This window comes from Otolemur garnettii, unplaced genomic scaffold, assembly GCF_000181295.1.
Source record: "Otolemur garnettii isolate 467f Iridium unplaced genomic scaffold, OtoGar3 scaffold00164, whole genome shotgun sequence".
In the NCBI taxonomy this organism is placed as follows: Eukaryota; Metazoa; Chordata; class Mammalia; order Primates; family Galagidae; genus Otolemur; species Otolemur garnettii.
In genome coordinates this window covers 413,708-432,206 of record NW_003852559.1, presented here as the reverse complement: position 1 = coordinate 432,206, position 18,499 = coordinate 413,708, and the positions used below count along the sequence as shown (strand labels likewise).

Below are 18,499 nucleotides of genomic sequence, written 5' to 3'. Positions count from 1 at the left end.
CACACACACTCGCACATCCCGCCCAGCCACCCAGCGCTCCCCAATCAGGACCTTCGCGGGCAGTATCGCAAAGGACAGACCACTGTCCTTACCTCCCTGCCACCCGGGGAGAATGAGGGGGAGGCCCATCGAGCCCCTGGCAAAGCTGCGGAACCCAGGGAGACGCTCAGCGGGGCCATCGCAGTGTCAGGGAGACCGGGGCGCACAATAGAGGGAAACTCTGGGATTGATTGGAGGGCGGGGTGGGGAGACGTGTTAAATCCAGAAGGTTGGAGGTTGGGGGCGGAAAGCAGAGTGTGCGAACTCTGCATTAATGCCCCACTTTTCACCCCACCGCCTGCCTACCACAGCCTTCGCTCGGGAGCGCTTCCCCCTGGCGCAGACCGAGCCTCCTCCCGTTGGAAACTCAGCAGCTGTTTTAACAATTGAAAAGCGGCCCTGCAGGACTAGTGAGATCGAACGTAGTGTGTGAAGCCATTAAGGCTGACTAGGTAATTATGATAAGAAGTTACCTAATTAGCAACCTGGCCTGAGCATAGGAAAAGGGTTGGGTTGGGGGGGGAGTACCAAGTGGTTTAGTGATCTCATTTTTGCAACTGCGAACCTACTTTTCAGCAAATCTGGTTTTAGACTCTGGTTTTGAGAGGTGTAAGTTCCAAGGCTCTATCTTATTTAAGTTACAGTGTTGATACTGAAAACATGAAAACACCGGGCTCATTGCCATAGTGAAATGAAGATAAATAAGATGAAAATCAACCATACCCAGATCCTATTAAGAACTGTGGTCTTTTTGTTAAATCCCAGGTCGCAGAGAGCAGCTCCTGAAGTTTTGTGGCTCCTAGGTAAGAACACTGCAGAAGGCAGATTTATAAAACTGTTTATATGCCACAAACTAGTTTTGTACAAGTCACTGGATTTCTAAACGCTAAAAGAAACATTTGAGATCACTGTGCAAGCTTGACTTTTGCAGATGAGACGACGTTAGGTGGGAAAATGGGAGCCCTGGATCTCAGCTCAGAAAAGTGCCTTCTGTGGAGAAGTAATTCCTATACTTAGGAGCCAGGACCCAGATCATTGGGGCATTGATAAGCAAACACTAAGTTCTTTCTGTCTAAGACCAGGTATATCTTAGGTGTGAAGAATCAGAGGTAAAACATGGTGGCCACCTTTAAGGAACAGACAGTGTGGTGAGGAAACAGAGGCATACATGAAAACGTGATAGGCACTATTCTAAATGTGCCTGGTCCTGAGGGCTCATGGAAAAGGAAGCTGCTAACTTGTCTTTAAATGGTGCTCTTGGTAGAGATTTCAGTGTAGAGTTCTGAAGAACAAGGAAGAAGATACCAGGCAGACAAGAATGGGGGCCAGGGACAGAGAGTGGAGGAGAAAGGCCTCCTCCTTGCACAAACAGGGAGAAGCAAGTGGTTAGGAAAGTGTCAGAGTATTCAGTGTGTCCTAGGAACTCAAGAAGTTAGGTGGGGCTGGATTGCAAGTGAAGTGAGCAAGGCCAGGCCACACCAAGTCCCAGGAGTGAAGAACCAGAATTTTCCTGAAGGTGGTGAGTGGTTGGGAAACTATTACAGGTTTTAAGCAAGAAAAGATCTTAAGGTTTGTTTTTTTAACATGTCATCAGATAATGTGTTTTAGAAAGTTTCCTCTGGCATCACTGTGGAAAACAAATAGGAGTTATTTGAAGGAAAAAAAATAGGGCTGAACGAAGGCGGCAGAAATGCCATTTGGGAGGTTGGGATAACTCTGGAGAGATTTAGGAAATAGAAGAGACAGGGCTTAGTGATTGATTGGATATGGAGGGTAATGGAGAGGAGGGGCAGTCTAGACTCACTCCCTGTTTTCTGGCTGGGGCAACAAGGCAGGCGGTGATGTGATTAGCCAAGAGAAACAACATGTGGAGGGGAGCAATTGCAGGAGGAATGTAACGAGTTCTGTTTTAAACTTGTGGAAGGGGTGCCTGTGTGACATCTGAGTGCAGGACCATGTAGGCAGCCAGAAGGGGAGTTCCTAGGAGAGAGGATCCAAGCTGGAAGGAAACACAGAGTCAGCAGCGTTCAGGTGTTTTGCAAAGCCAAGGAGAGGAGGAAGGCAGCCAGGAAGGGAAGACTTAGGATGGAATGTGGCAAAACACCACTGCTTTAGGCATGGGTAGAGAAAGAGGACCCAGCAAAACAAAAAAGATGAAGACCACAGAGGAAGGAGGACAGAGCAGGGTTGATGAAGCCAAGGGAAGACAGGCCTGGTGATCAGGTAAAATGTGGAAGATCAAGCCAGCCTGAAAAGTGAACGCTGCTCTTCACAAAATGTCTCTGTGATCCTGACCTAAGCAATTGTAGTCTGTGTTGTAAGTGTGTAAAGATCAGGGCCCTCCTTGGTACCATGAGGCTGGCACAGTCTAACCCATGAATTTCATGGGGGTTGGCGGGGAGTTCAAATGAACCAGTGACTGGAATGTTGATTTAAAATAGCCACTAAGAAGAACCTGAGTCCTAATGATGTTAGAGGGACTTGTCATTAATTCAGCCAAGTAATGACAGATGTGAGTCTCTCAGGAAGTTCTGTAAGGACTATGTGAAGGATAATTTTATGAAGTTTTCTAAAAATATCTGTTTTTTGAACATCAAGATTTACATATATCAGTATGCTGTCTCCTAAAAAAAATGCACCTCAAAAAACCAATGGCATTGTATATATTTCTATTTTTATATATGTATTTTCAGCATGTTCTGAGAGCCTTGGGTAACGTGCCATGTTTGATAGAATAGGCATTATTTAGCCAGACAGACTTGTATTTAATTCTAGACTCTGACAGTTATTTGTTGTAGGACAAAACCTCTCTGAACATCAGTGTTTCTTTTTTTTTTCAAATATAAAAATGGAACAAATTATAGCTGACTTATAGATGTTGTGTGAGTGTGAGTATTAGGTAGTACAATACATTAAAGTGTTTGGCAGCTATTTACTTAAATTTTATGTGAATTTACTTTTAACTTATGAAATTCATAAATATTCAGTGGACTGGGGAAAAAAGTTCAAAATGATTGTAAAATTAAGAGTACTATTTAAGCCAATGTAGGAGAACTCCTAATTCAAGCCTGTATCTTAAGGCAGTAGTCCTCAAAGTATGGTCTGTAGACCCCCGAAGGTTCCTGAGATTCTTTCAGGGGAGATCTGCAAGGCCAAAGCCATTTTCATATTGATTCTAAGACATTAATTTGCCTTCTTTTACTGTGTTGATATTTGCACTAATGATACAAAAGCAATTGTAGGTGAAACTGCTAGCACCTTACAATGATCAAGGCAGTGGCACCAAACAGTCCTAGGAGTAATTAGGATGAGCTACTGAGGTAGGATGGGGCAAGAAGATCCCTTGAGTCCAGGAATTTGAGGTTCTAGTAAGCTATGATCATGCCACTGCATTCCAGCCTAGGTGACAGACAGAACAAGACCCTTTCTCTAAATAGTAATAATAGTATGTATAATAATAGCAAAAATCATGCATGGCAAAATGGGAAACATAAGAGAAACTCTTCTGATGTGTACCAAAATATAGCGATTGTTTTGAACCAAAGTACTCATGCAATGTAATTGTGAGCTAAGCTAGTTCTTCGAGATATATTTTTACTTGACAGAACAATTGACGGACAAAATGTGGTTATTCAGACTTGGATATTTGGCAGACAGCTGTTTACAAATGAATGAAATGAGCCTTTCATTTCAAGGTAGAGGTAAACAACCTGCAATATTAATTTTTAATTCAAAATTTGGGCTTTCAAGTAAAAAACTAGAATGTAGAAAATTTGTGCCTGCCATCATGAGCTTGATAATTTCCCTAATAGTCTTTTCTGATGAGACTGTGATCATTTAAATTAATGTGGCTTTAAATATTGTACAATGAATTATATGAATGTTGATCAGTGAACCAGTGTTTTTGAAGATCAGTGAACCAGTATTTTCAGGATGACTAATAATGCATAGTGTTATAACTTCATTAACATGTTAAAGATGCAGGCAAAGGGCAAAATAGACAAATGGATTCTAAGATAACCCAGTGTGAAAAGTTAACCAATAAGGTTTCACATTCCACATTGCATTTACAGGGTTTAAGAAACTACCACTTGTTGAGTTTTGGTGTAGCATCAAAGAATATCATGAATTATTTAAAAAGATTATCAAAATTCATCTTTATTTTTCAACTGTATATTTAGTGAAACTGAGTTTTCCTTTTATTTCAAATGAAAACTCAAATTGAGACAGATTGAATATAGACGTAATATTAGAATTCAACTGTCTTCTGTTAAGTCAGGTGTTAAAGAGATTTACAAAAATGTAAAACAATATCACTTTGCTTACTGACCTATTTTGGAAAATATTATTTTTCAGAAAATGATGTTATTTAACATGTATTAAGTATACTTTAGTTATTTTTAAATGAGTTAAGAAAATAAATACTGTAAAGATTTCTGTTGTAATTCTTAATATGTTGAATACTGATAGAAATAACCCATAAAAATAAAAGCTCCATGGAATGTTCAATAATTTTCAGACTGTAAAGTTGTCCTGAGGACTTCTGTTCTGTCAAATGACAACCATGAAAATAGGTTGAAAGGTCATCAAAAGCTTGTTGCAATATTCTGCTATAGCTTGGCTACCTCCTCAGTTGTATTTGCACAATTCTCATTTTACACAAATGTAATTAGGTCCTTATATACATAAACTTAGTTCTATAGAATGTTGTAACTGACAGCTCCACTCTAGGGACTGGGGCAGAACTGATGGAAAGCATCCTCCAAATCCTAAAGCTCAGATAAAACTTCACACCCTGGCCATACGATCACAGGTCATTGCTCTGTTGATTCAGTTTCAATCCCTTCCTTATAATCCCTTCCTTGTTTCCTTACTATCCATGGACTGGTATTGTTATATAGTAAAGAAAGTGGTTCTGTAAAGTCTTCTCCAAATTAATAACTACCTCTAATTTGATGACTCTTACACACTTAGCCACTGTGAAGTTGAAACATCAAGTCTTAGATGTTACCTTTTATTCTTCTTGAGGACATTTATTTACTTCATTAAATGTTTCTTGAGCACCTGTTATATACCAGCCTCTCTACTAGTTCCGGGAAACAAAAGAATAAAGAAGGCAAAGCTCTGAGAAACCTGCAGTCTGGTGAAGAATGAGGTAATTACTAAGTGATATTGTAAGGGCATAATGTGGTACTGTGCCAGTCAGTGAGCAAGGGAAGAGTGGGACTTCAGGGAAGGATTTTTGGAGAAAGTGACTTTTTTTTTGGACAGAGTTTCACTTTGTCATCCTTAGTAGAGAGCAGTGGCATCATAGTTTATAGCAACCTCAAACTCTTGAGCTCAAGAGATTCTCTTGTCTTAGCTTCCTAAGTAGCTGGGACTACAGGCACCCACCAGAACACCTGGCTATTTTTAGAGGTGGGGTTTTGCTCTGGCTCAGGCTGGTCTCAAACTCATGAGCTCAGGGTAATCCACCTGCCTCAGCCTCCCAGAATGCTAGTATTACAGGCGTGAGCCCCTGTGCCTGGCCGAGAAAGTGACATCTATGTAGAGGTCTGAATGATGAGTCAGTCATCTTGGGTTCAAGGATGGGGATGTGGAGCATATGGGGCTTTGAAAGAAATAGGAGCATCCACATGCGGATTTTGTGAGGACTGTTTTGCTTATCTGTGATAATGGATATTATGAAAATTACTCACAGAGGCCAGGAGCATTGGCTCACACCTGTAATCTCAGCACTTTGGGAGGCTGAGGTAGGTGAATTTTTTGAGCTTATGTGTTTAAGACCAACCTGAGCAAGAGTGACAGACCCTGTCTCTAAAAATAGCTGGGTGTTGTGGTGGGTGCCTATAGTCTCAGCTACTTGGGAGGCTGAGTCAAGAGAATCGCTTAAGCCGAAGAATATGAGGTTGCTGTGAGCTGTAATGCCTTGGTACTCTACTGAGGGTAACAAAGTGAGACTCTGTCTTTTAAAAAAAATAATAATAATACTAAAAATAAATAAATATAAAATTATGTGCAGACCCTTTTTTTGGCTCATCAGCTTTTGTCGGTGTTTGTGCATTTAATATGTGGCCCAAGACAACTATTCTTCTTCCAGTTTGGTACAAAGAAGCCAAAAGTTTGGGCACCCCTGTGGGCTTACTATGCCATAAGCAGGAAATATTACATTAGCCATGCTAATAAAAATCATCTTAATTTCATTTTTATTTATTTATTTATTTATTTTTGGTTGCAGTTTTTGGCTGGGGCTGGGTTTGAACCTGCCACCTTTGGTATATGGGCCAGCACCCTACTCCTTTGAGCCACAGGTGCCGCCCTTAATTTTAAACATGTAGATAAGTCAACCTATTTTCTTTGAGTTTTAGTTTGTTTAATGAGTAGAATGGAATGTTTAATATTATTATGGTATAATTAAATACCTCTGATTTAAATCGGAAGTGCTACCATCTTACAAATGAATCATTGGATTAAAATAAAATATTAACAATTTTATTAAAAATTTTATATGCAATTTGCATAGGTTTCCAAAGATTACACAAAGAAAACAATTTCGATTCTTACTGTTTTCAAGACACTGAGCTCAGTACTGAAAGAGAAACAAAGAAACCTAAAACATAATATTTGCCCAGGAAAAGTCTGTAAAATGAGCTTAGACATATTTTCTTTCCTTCCTTTAAAAATTCAGCAAATAATTACTGAATGTTTCCTTAGATCCTGAGCATTCATTTTTAAAGTGACAGCTGTTACTTCTGCCCTCAGAGAGGGTACAGAATGATAGTGACAAGTTAGTTGACTTTCAAGTATTGTACACAGCATCAGACACCCAAAGACTTGGCAGAGAAGAGAGTAAGAGTATCAAAACCACGGTAAGGGCATCCGGGAAAGGTTCACAGGAAGGCAATACTTGTACCAAGGTGCATCTCAAAGAGTGAATGGAATAATTTGGCCAGGATGGATTTTGCTAATGGAATTAATAGAACTACAAACTGAATATGTAGATTAGACATCCTGGGGAGATGATGTTAGAAGAGGAGGTTTGGGCTTTACTCCCTTGACCATGGGGAACACCTAAATTAAAAAAGCAATATAACAAACGCCATTTTGCACACTAAAGAAGGCCATTGATAGTTTGTAAAAGAGGCATTCTTTTAATTACAAAGTGGGCTCCTCTGCCATAAAATCCCTGACTCGTTTCCCTTCGAAGTATGTATCAAGTCATTCACTCCCATTTCATGAGAACATTTGAACTAATTGTTGTATTATACTCCATCCGTAATATGATGGAAACACTGAAGTGCTTTTTAATGAAAATCCAGAAAACATATCTTGAGAGCCTCTTACATTCTAAAAGGAGGAATCCACTGATGACTTTGGAGTTTCAGCCTGTGGTATTCCTCCGCTATTCTCTGGTCTGGACTGGCTGACCCAATCAGCATGGATTGCTGTTCTCAGCCCCAAGTCAGTTGCATAGCCGCAATGACGGACAGTGTAAACCTAAGCTAACAGCAATGTTGTGAGGGTACAGAAACTACGTGCACACAAAACTTGAGATGAGAAAAACTCTGGGCCAGCCTAGAGTATAAGAGGGGTTGAAAGGAAGAGGGGGACAAATGTATTCCTAGATATAAGAAGGAGTCCAAGATTGTGTGATTAATGTGTTCCTATAATTTGGGCTCATTTAATAATTGCTTTATTTTCTTCATCCCCTGGCTTGTTTAGGCACAGCTAAAGAAGAAAACTCTTTCCTGTGAGCAATTTGGCCCCAGTTCCTAACAGTTACGTGCCAGTGATATCATACTGCCTTAAGGCCACACAGACATAAAGCCTGGTTATTTTTTAAATGTTGTAAAGCTGAGTGGCACCAGATGTAGTGAAAAGAACACAGGCTTCTGAGTCAGAGGTCTTGGGTACAATTTCCTATACTGGCACTTAATAACTTTGTGACTATGTGAGCTTGGAAAGTTATTTAAACTTTGAGGCTCTGTTTTCTCATCTGTAAAATGGGGGTAATAAAATTTCCTTGATAAGGTTATTGTCAAATTACACTATTTTGAATATGTAAAGTGCCTGTTATGCAATAGGCACTAAACAATTGCCTGGATGATAATTGCCAATTCTTATTCCCTGGATTCAATTTCCCTTAAAATGGCTCTGAACACTTGCCTCTATGTAATCAGAAAGACATTTTTAAGTGAAAAACAAAATTAAAGGACTCATTTAGATCCTGCTTATTAGGATGACCAAAATGATGAATTTCAAGTTTGATAAAATGTACCAAATCCAATCTCTTCCCTTTACAAGTTTTATCTGATTTATTTCTAAAACATCCAGTGGAAAAAGACATAATTATTTGCATTTCCCAGATAAGGAGCTGAGGTTTAGGGATAGCAGTGGCTGCCTGGGGTCTGAGCCCATCTGAGCCTTATTCTATGGGACTCTAAAGCCTGTGTTCTCAACCCACTCAGAGATACTCAGACATGTTCCTTGAAGCCTCTCCATCAACTATTTTCACAGGTTCATTTTCTTTTTCTTTTCAGCGCTGTCATGTTAATGGGGATTTTTTTAAAGGGATTTTAACCACATAATTTGATTTGTTCAGATCCTATAAGAACAAATCTAACCATATGTACTGTTTCTACAAAAGTGTATCTATTCATCAATTCTAGACACAAACCTCTTAGGTCACAAGTCTTGAAGATTAAACCAGAGGGAGGTAGAATACTACAAACTGATTTAGCTGCTTGAGCCTCCCTTTTATTTGAAAACCATTTAAACTCTGTCATTGACACAGTATGGGTCCTTTCTGAAAGACATTTAACAAACTAGCTTGTCTATGAAAAGCAGTATGGATGGGAGGGCTAACACAGTTTTTAAAAATCTCAACATGTGCATCTCATAAAAAGCAGGCACATGATTATACAGGGTGTCCCAAGTCACCCCTGAAGTCGACATACAGAGGGAAAAGGGGAAATTGTAGGTAAATGAACCTTCATTTACAAAATATTCTTTGTCAAATTTTACAAAATACTTGGAAAATATTCTCAGCATGTTGGCCCCCTCTTAGTAACTTAAAAGAAAAGGAGAAAGGCATCTGCATATTCACCTTTTAGCTATTTATTTAGTTATTTTAAATTTCATATTCATATGAAGATACATATGATTAGATTCCATAATTTGGTTTGGTAGTTGTGTCCTTAACCCAGGAAGTGTGCTCTATAATCATGCAACATACCTGTTTGGTGGCAACTTACCCATCCTTTTCCCCCTCCCCCCTTTTGGCTATTTTATTCAGTGACTGCTACTGTCCCTGCTCACTAGACCCAGAAGAGCCACCTTCAGTAAGTATTATCACGATTCCCATTTTGGAGATGAGGCTACAGAGGCCATCCAAACTTGTCATATTTCTTGCCAAGAAGCAATTTGAACTCAGGTAGTGTTCCTAACTGTATTACACGTACTCTTCCCCTTTTGGAATGAATTCAAGGTAGTCACTCACAAATATGGGGAATACACTAAATAAATAAATAACAAGCCAAACCCACTTATCTCACCATCCATATTCAACTATATCCTAGTAGTTCTATATTTAAACAAAATTTTCCCCTTGAGAAAGTAGAACTTTTTCTTTAATAGGATAGCATTCTCTTAGAATTATGGTAAGCTTTTTAGTATGTGTTATCAGGCTCAAATATATTACGTTCTTTATTAGATTAGACCAGTTAACACTGGATTGTGTCACATTTCTACTTTCAAATACCAAATCTAGGAAAGAAATGTGCTAATATTTACTTCATTGTGCCAAAGCAGATTCTATTCTAAAACTAGATCAAATATGAATTGCTACCCTGTAAAATTCAAAATCTCTATGTGGGACATAATGAGAAACAGGGGCTGCTCTCATTTTCTGAGTATAACTTCCCAACTCTCATTATGCTCTGTTGAAGAAAAAACTTGCATAATTTTGGGTCATTTAAAAAAAGTAGAGCCATTTTTTTTTTCCTGGATAATAAATTGCAATTGAACCACTGAAATTATTTTGGGAAAACAGTTTCCATACCAATAGAATCTAATGTAACTCTGAAAACTCTTGAAGTTATAAAAGAATTTGATTTGCCCTAATGTAAGCTTGGATTTATCCAGTCTAAATCTTCTTCATTCCTTCCATTTAATCCTTACTTGTCATTTTCTCTGCAAACAAAACAAAAAACCCCCACCAAAAACCAACGGAGAGTCTTGAATTTTTCTTTTTCATCTTCTTAGCCTTTTACAGTAACTCTGTATATTCCTAATGTCCATAAGTTTCTATTAATATTAATGTGATAATCATATGGTATTCTATCACATCTGGTTCTCTAACTTAAACTAGTTGGTGAAAATCTGAGGGAATTTCTATTTTGAAGAAGCTGTAAATATAGGGGTTGGACATTTTCCTGCAATTAGAAGCAACTAACATAATGAAAATTCAAATAGGTTTGAAACTCAGAGGTCATTTGAAATACTAAACTCAAAAGAGCTCATTTGTACATCTGTCAAAACACTAGAAAATCATTCTGATTTTGAAAGGACTCTTCAAAGACCTTATCTATGTGGGAAATTGCACACTGACCCATGAGGAATATATAATTTATGCAAAACACAGAGTCTTATTCAAGAACTAAAGATAATCTTACATTCAATCAAATCTAGTCCAGAATTTTTGGAACTTATTTTGAGTAAGAATCTTCTTAAGGGAATAAGGCATACAAATCAAGCAGCACCCAAATTCAGAAAGAACTTCAAAAGCCTATAGGAATGTCTGCCTGTCTTCATCTTTCCATCAGTGAACATTTACAAACCTCCTGTGTGCTCCTCTGTCGTATTCCCCAGCAAGTGCAGCGGGGCACAAGGTAGGGGGAGAAACACAATAAAATGGAAAAAAAAGATAAAGAGGAAAGACAAGGGTGGAAGAAGAGACAGTGGTTAAGTACCCCCATATTAATCTGAAATTAAAAAGAAAAAACTTAAAATAGTAATGAGAAAATAAAGGCAGATAGGGAAAATTGTTAGGGATAGTCTGTAGAATGCATGGAGGTAGAAGATATAAGAAATGAAGAAGGCGGCAAAATGATGAGAGGCAAGTGCAAGTTCATTGGAAGAGTTGAGAAGTCCAGCGCCCAAACTGGAAGTGGTTCCAGAAAAGGAGCTACGTAACGTAGGAAGTAGGGAGAAAACTGAGAAAGGCAGAAGTGACAGAGAAGAGCGCAGACTACTGAAATGCAAACGCTTTGCAATATTCTGCCAGAACACACATGTAATAGCAAAAGCCAATATTTATGTAATGAGAAGACAAAACGGAGTCGTGCAGTGACATCAACTGGGGGAACAGTGGCGTATTTCCAGAATTGCCATCTTGCTACCAGTTAGGAGTTAGGAAAAGCAAGAGTTACTTGATTTTCACAGGCGATTGGACTGAAAGGGAAGACAAGGAAGGATCTTGAAGTTAGAGGGATTCTCTTGGTAAAAGGAGAGAACATAAATTGGATTTTGCGTTTGTACCAAGTGGGATCTGAGCCAATTTTCCTTGAGATAGAGTTTTCTCAATGTTTTTCATAATTAAACACAACGTCTATTATTACTAACTTGATTGATTTGTTTAAGCTGCAAAACTTCTTTTTACTAAATAGCTTACTTAAAAAGGAAGTGAGTAACCTAAACAGTAATGTCTGTTTCATGTGTTGGTTAATTTTTTTTTCTTCTCATACACATTAAAATAAACAAAATATTTGCTATGGAACTACCTAAAATAATATCACATGCTATAGTTGCTTTGTATGAGAGAGTCCCAGGCTAAGAGGAAGGCAGGAGGGATCTTGCCTTCTCTCCACAGTGGTGGGAAGCCCCTGAAAGGTGCAAAGGAGGCAGTGGGCAGAGAGTCCCAAGGTCTGGCCAAAGGGGCACAGATGAGGAAACATCACTGTCACGTCTGTCTTCTTTTATTGGCAGAAGCCACTCACAAAGCTGGTTCAGATTCATGAGGATGAGCTTACCACTGATGGGAGAAGCTGCAAAATAATTTGTGGCCATTTTTAACCTCCCACAATTCATATATAATCACATTCTCAAAAGCTCAACAGAGAGTCAATAAAATAATTCAAAAGAGGTGGTATTAATTTGGAATGCCCCAAATTTCATATTCTTTTGAAGATACAGTATGTTTAGGACTGAGCTTCACAGAATTGGGTCAGGTAGAAGCAGCTATTTACATTTTTATTCTAACTCTTATTTTGACATGCTAATTCTCATAGACTCTGATATATGTACACATATGCACATCTACTGGTCTAGCGTACATTCCTTGCAGTGTCTTTGTTCAAGTGAACCAGAAGACCATTTTTGTAATATGAATGGGGAGAACTAAAGGCCAACTTAATTTATTTTTAACTAAAGTAGACACAAAATGTTTTGTTTTCATATGGCATCGCTCAATGGGCAAAACAACTAATTCAAGCATCTGAACTGGCAAATATTTAAGGTAGAGGAATAGTTCCACTTCAAAGTAGAAATGGAGAAAGCATTTATATTCCACTTAATGTTTAATAATAAAAGTGATATGATAATATTTTAACACTTCTAGTATATTATTGTTTCCTTAAAAGTATAGGAGAAAATAACATGTTAATATTCCATTGACAAATTTTTAAGAAGTAGTGAAAAGTTCACAGGTCTTCCTAAAACAATAAAGGAATTTTTTTTTTTGGGGGGACAGAGTCTCATTTTGTCACCCTTGGTAGAGTGCACTGGCATCATATCTCATGGCAACCTCCTGGGCTCAAGTGATCCTCTTGCCTCAGCATCCCAGAGAGATGCGAGTACAGATGCCTGCCACAACGCTTGACTATGTATTTTTTTAGAGATGGGGGCTTGCTCTTGTTCTTGCTGGTCTTGAATTTCTAAGCCCAGGCTCAGCCTCAGCCTCCCAAAGTACTGGGATTACAGGCATGAGCCATCAGACCTGGCAATAAAGGAATTTTCATTTTTTTCTTCATTGTTAGCATTTGGGAATTCTTTGTTTTTTCAAAGCTTATATATGTATGAGGCTTCCTTTTGAATTTTATATAACATTTTGTGATTGATGTTAATCTATGTTAACAGAATTAAGGATAAAAACCATATGATCTTCTCAAAAGATGCAAAAAAATAATTTGGCAAAATTCAACATCTTTTCATGTTTTCAAAGTTTCAACAAATGAAGTATAGAAGGAATGTACTTCCATATAATAAAGGTCACAGATGACAAGCCCATAGCTAAGTTCATACTCAGTGGTAACAAGCTGAAAATTTTGTTTCAAAAATCAGAAACAAGACCAGGATGCCTATTCTTACCACTTCTATTGAAGGGAGTACTAGAAATCCCAGCCAGAGCAATTAGGCAAGAAAATAAATAAATGGCAACCAAATCAGAAAAGAAGAAGTTAAAATGTCTCTCTTTGTTGATGGCTTTCTTGTATATATAATTAATCCTAAAGACTCTACCCCAAACTCCTAGAATTAATAAATAAATTCAGTAAAATTGCAGAACATATAAACCAATCTATAAGAATCAGAAACATTTCCATACCCCAGCAACAATCTTTCCAAAAAAGAAATCAAGAAAACAGTCCCATTTACGATAGCTACAAAAAACAAAATTTAGGAATAAATTTAAGGAGATGAAATATCTATATGTTGAATATTATAAAACACAGATTTAAAAAATTGAAAAAGACACAAATAAATAGAAAGATATTCCATGCTCATAGTTTGGAGTAATTGTTTAAATCTCCATAGAACCCCAAATTATCTACAGATTCAATATACTCTGTACCAAAACTCCAATGACATTTTTATAGAAATGAAGAATTCAGTCCTACAATTCATGTAGAAACCAAAAAGACCTTAAAAAACCAAAGTAATCTTAGACAAAAAGAAAAGACCTGGAGGCATCATACTGCTGGATTCCAAAATATAGTACAAAGCTATAGTAATGAAACCAACATGATATGGCATGAAAATGTAAACATAGACTAGATAGAATAGAACTGAATAGGAAGCCCAGAAATAAATCTGTGCATTTAGTCAATTGATTGTCTACAAAGTTGCCAAGAACACACAATGGGGAAAAGACAGTTTCTTCAATAAACATTGGTGGGAAAACTGGACATCCATAGGCAGAAGAATGAAACTGGATCCTTATATCAGATCATATACAAAAATCAACTCAAAATGGATGAAAAACTCAAATATAAGACTTAAAACCACAGGACTACTAGAAGAAAACAGGGGGAAATCTTTTTGACATGGGTCAAGGCAATGATTTCTTGGATATAACCCTAAAAACACAAGCAGTAAAAGTGGAAAAAGGTGAATGGGATTGCATCAAACTAAAAAACTTCTGCACAGCAAAGAAAGCTTACAGAGTAAAGAGGCAATCTATGGAACAAGAGAAAACATTTGCAAACCACATGTGGGATATGATAAGATGTAAATATCACACATCTGTATCAGCCAAAGATTAAGATTGTTTCAAGTCTATTTGTTTCAAGCAGACATAGTTGAACATTATTTTATATGCAATTAAGTGAAAGTTCATGTAGAAGAGAAAAGAAAAACAATTGATTTTCAATGGATTGCAGCTTCAGTTGGAATGTGTGAGAATAGGGACCATTTAGTTGTTATGGTTCGAAGCAGAAGATACAGCAACTTTGGGTCTCATTGGGCCCTATGTTCCCTGGGGAGAGTGTGTGCTGAGAATGATGGCTTTTTCAGACTTATGACAGAATCTTTCTCAGTGACTGACTGACTCTTATTTGTAAACACAGTTAACAGTCCAAGTAGGCCAACTGTAGGTGTCAGCCCTGGGTGTTGCTGGCTTCAAAGGTGTTAAGTGGAGCCTTAGGCTGGAGGAAAGTGATGGTGGGGGAATTGGAAAGTTTTACAAAAAGTTACATAATCACTTGCACATAAATAGAAGATCTCTGGAAGTATAAACAAGAAAATGATAACATCTGTTGTCCCTGGGGAGGAAGGGGTTCTGAGTGGCTGGGGAACAGGAAGGAGAGAAAGGCTTGCCTTTCACTGTGTAATCATTTGCACTTTTCGAATTTTGCACCTAGCTTATATATTTCCTATTCAAAATAAACATAAAATAACCTAATATTTTGTCTTTTTTTTTTTTTTTAATATGGAAAGCTTCACAAATTTGCGCGTCATCCTTGCACAGGGGCCATGCTAATCTTCTCTGTAACGTTCCAATTTTAGTATATGTGCTGCCAAAGCAAGCACTAACCAAATATTTAATTCATAGTTGTCTTGTCCATTTCAGTTTCCAAATGATTTTCACTTTTATAATTACCTCTGGTACTTGCCAAACCCTATAAGGCAAACATGGCAAGTTCTTGTTTTCTTCATTTAGTCACCGAGGATACAGGTCTCTGACTTCCTTTGCATCATACAGTCAATTACAGCTTAGGTTAAACACAGATTTTCTGCCTACCAATCCAGCATTCTTTCCATCATCTCCTGCTCCCCTGAGTGTGCTGCAGACCACCATACTGATTGAGTAGAAAGAGAAATCTGCCACTCTAAGACAGAACTGACAGGCTGAGCTGTGGCCTGTGCAGCCTTCCAGGCCTGGTGGGAAGACCACTATGGCAGCCACCGCAACCTGCAGACCTGAAAGCAGACTCAGAGCTCCACTCCATGTGAATTAAATAAATAGAGAATAATAATGATGATCCAAGCATTATTTGCAATCTTTACCAAGGATTACCCTTTGAGAGTTATATTATCTTCAAGACAGATATTATACACATTTTGCAGATAGGGAAATTTAGGTGCAGAAAGTTTACATCACCAATATATTAGATCAAAAAAACCTAAGACCAGAATATGTCTTCAATTCCTCTTTCCCCAAATCCATCCTTTTTTCAAAGTGCTGGGCTGGTAGCTCTGGTGGATATGTAGGGTAAGTAAGGCAGCAGTTGTCCCCAAAATAGAGGTGTGCATTAGGGGGTATGGAGAGAATAGTGGGGCTGGAGACGGTAAGTACTGTGAAGTCTGTAATACTGATGAACCCAGCTATAATGAAAGAAGTCTGAGCAGAATATCATAAGGAGTTAAAGGAGGAAGGAATCTTGGTCTCATTTAGATGAGCTTTTTATGGAAGAGCTTGGTGAGAAACAGGCATGGGCAAATCACTAGCTTGAGATACGAAGTGGACCTGTGTAAGCTTTTTAATGGCTAGGCACTGTGTAAAGCATAAAACTGTATGTTAAAAATATTTGCCTGTTAGCTCCTCTGGATCAGGTCTTTAAGTTGCAGGAGCACTCCGGGCACTACTAAGATGCTGGTGACTAAAGCCCCTCAGGGGGACAGTGTAAAAACAAAAACACAGTTTGTTGAATGAATACACATAGAGGAAACATAGAAGGACCACCCTGACCCTCAATTTCCTACCATTTTGTCTTGGCTGAGCTCTGAGTTACTATCATTTTATTATAGGAATTATTTAGTGCTTGCCTGCGGTAAAAAACCTCAACACTATTAACACACATAAAAAGGCCAAAGTAGTGCTTTGCTATAACAGCCTGTTCTCTCCAAGTTTGGACTTGGAGCATGGGGTTTGTTGAGCTGCAGAATCCAGAATATTGTCCCTAAACATTCCTTCCCTTGGTTTAGGTTAGTTTTCAAACTGAGATTCCTCGATTATTTTGGACCTTTGAAAGGGCACTAGGAATTCTACAAAGAATGATAACTTAAACTGCTTGAAAAATCTATTCATTGATTTTGTCTATTTTATGTACTGAGGTCCCAGATAACAATTCCATTAATTTTTTATTAATCCCAGCTAGAAAATATACATCACTGAAATACATTCTCAGTGTTGCACAACTTGGAAATTCTGAGCCACGTTGAGGCTGTCTCACGCCAGCTGCGAATGAAGGGAAGTGAGGTGGTCCACAGTTCCACTGTGTAATGGAAAGAGCACTGGGGAGGATGGTGTGACAAGTGCGTGCTACTATGATTCTATTAACAACCATGTGGTGGAGTGACCTTAAAATAATACTCTACCTTTCCAGACTCCTTTCTTCCCCATCTGTAAGATACAAAAATTGAAAAAGACGACCCTCACTTGTCCAACTCTTGTTAATTAGGTACTGAACACTTTCTAGAATTAAGGTATACTGCTATTTATTTATTTCTGCTTTATGGTTATCTATTTTGGACAGTTAAAAAAGGTTCTATTTGATGTGAATCTATAAACTAAGCCAAAAAATTCATTTCAGTTTATGAACGACTAGAGTTGTCCAGTACAAAATAAAATGATTTCTCCAGTAGTTCAGTATAATCTATGATCCCACTGGGGAGGTGGAGTTGGTAGGATCACTTGAGGTCAGGAGTTTGAGACCAGCCCAAGCAATGTAGGGAGACCCCCATCTCCAAGATATTTTTTTGGTGTAGCAGCCAGGTACAGTGGCATATGCCTAAAGTCCCAGCTTTTTAGGAGGCTCAGGTAGGGAGATCACTGGAGCCCAGGAGCTAATGGTGGCAGTGAGCTATGATTGTGTCACTATACTTCAGCCTGGGCGGCAGAGGGAGATTGTGTGCCTCTAAAATCAATACCTCACTAAGTCTATGATAAATTACTTCTTCAAAATACATGTTACAATGTGTAAATGCATACACAGACTGAATATACAGATTTTCCCTTGGCCAATCCATTTATTCTGATTCTCTTAAATATCAGCATTGATTACCATAGGATGACACACATTATCACATGGGGACCTGTGTATATTTGCCCGTTGATGTGTATAATGGAATACAATGGATCTAATTGTCTTACTGTTTCTTGGTATAACTTACCTGTATGATCATGTTTGTTATTGACTTGATTAGATCAAATCGTTGTTGTATTCCTATGGCAAAACAACAACAACAAAAACTAAAGTGAAATTCTCTAATAAACCACAGAAGACATTTTTCTCCCCAATATGGTAGGTTTAGTTACTTTAAAAAATCCATCATATACTGTATATGTTTTTGAGCACCTACAATCTTTGCAAAATGTGTTGGTTACTTCTATGTGCCAGGCCCCCGCAACAAAGAGACTGTCTCTGTAGAGCAGTTCATGAGCATACAGGTACATAAACAGGCAAAAACTATTAGGTTGAATTTATAAGGTAAAGAATGCTATTAGAAGTTCATAGGATGAAAACTAGACCCAGGTGCTGGCAGATGTGTAAGCTGAGAGGCTTGATAGATGAGAATTAGCCTTGCAAAAGGGTTGAGAGGTGGGAATAAGAAGATATGGATATAAAAACCAGTATGTGCAAAGGACCAGAAGTGAGAGAAACTGTACCATGTTGAGGGAACTCAAAGAGGTCAGAAGAACTAGAGTATCAGTTTTGTTTTGTTTTTTAATTGAGACGGAGCCTCA

General features: G+C 38.1%; 1 non-coding gene across 1 annotated transcript; it reads right to left on the bottom strand.

Moving 5' to 3' along the window:
* Positions 1-15,235: 15,235 nt before the first annotated feature.
* On the bottom strand, positions 15,236-15,342 carry LOC111728516. The gene has a single exon (XR_002775785.1). It is a non-coding gene; the product is annotated as a U6 spliceosomal RNA (small nuclear RNA).
* Between the last annotated feature and the right edge of the window lie 3,157 nt (positions 15,343-18,499).